This window comes from Austrofundulus limnaeus, unplaced genomic scaffold (genome assembly GCF_001266775.1).
Source record: "Austrofundulus limnaeus strain Quisiro unplaced genomic scaffold, Austrofundulus_limnaeus-1.0 Scaffold5, whole genome shotgun sequence".
Taxonomy (NCBI): Eukaryota; Metazoa; Chordata; class Actinopteri; order Cyprinodontiformes; family Rivulidae; genus Austrofundulus; species Austrofundulus limnaeus.
In genome coordinates, this window is record NW_013952407.1 from 4871269 (window position 1) to 4872434 (window position 1166).

The following is a 1166-nucleotide window of genomic DNA, read 5'->3' on the forward strand; positions in this document are numbered from 1 at the left end:
TGTGTGTGTGTGTGTGTGTGTGTGTGTGTGTGTGTGTGTGTGTGTTTGCCCTGTATTCAGTTGTGATTTCCTTGTGTTGTCTTTCCAGTCTTTTTTCATGGTATCATTTGTGCTTTTTTCTTTTCAGTAATAGAAATCAGGATATTCACGTTGCTCTCTTGAGTCACTTCAGTTACTCTGCATTTAGGTCCTCAACTCCACCAAACCCTGGTTGTGTAACAGACAGATGGAGACTTCTTCATTGTTTGGAACCCAGTTTTAAGTCTTTTTCTCGAGCTATAATAACAGTATCTGTATATACTTGAAAAATTAAAACATGTTCTCTTCCTAAGTATATAGCTTTGAAAAAAAAAAACATTTGCAAACCTTAATCTTTCATATTTCCCCCACAGCTGCCTGTTCCCACAGCAAAGGACCTTGGAGAGAAGCTGCTTTCGAAGACTATGGAGGAGGTCTGTCTGTCTGTCCTGATATTAACATTAATTATTGATGCTTCTTCTCCATGTTAATACCTCAAAAAAACTTTTTAACATAATAAAATCACAAAACATGTATGATTGAAGTTTTGTTTATTTTAAACATGCCTTTTGGTGTTTTTTCCTATTTATTATTAATTTAAAACAATAAGAAAGTGTTTTAGCCCTTACATCATTTCATCTAAAATTACCTCATTGAAGATTTCATACAATAAACATTTTTTGAACAAATGTACTTTTTTATCATTTAACACAATTTATTGTCACTACAGTGCCCCCCACAAAAAAAAACATTACTTATTCAAAGTCTTTGCTGTCAGTTTCCATTACAGCTCTCAGTTTTGATTGATGCTTTCATGTTTCACTTAAGCTGCACATGTTCAGGTTTTGTGTACGTCTGTAACTTTTTCTGTATGACGTCATAGATAAACTGTGGGTAAGTACTGTAAGCAGTGGTGGCCAAACCTGGTTTTAGATGGTTCTCTGCTCTAAAACTGTCAGAGTCTGTGTGGTTGTCTGTTTTTTTCACTTCCTGTTTTCTGGTCTTTCAGTGTTTTTCACCTGCTCCTCCCACTCCTGATCCCTATTGTCGTTTCTTCCTGATTAGTTCTACTTTGATTAAATTCAATTCAGTTTATTTGTACAGCGCCAAGTCATAACATACGTTGTCTCAGGGCACTGTACATAAAA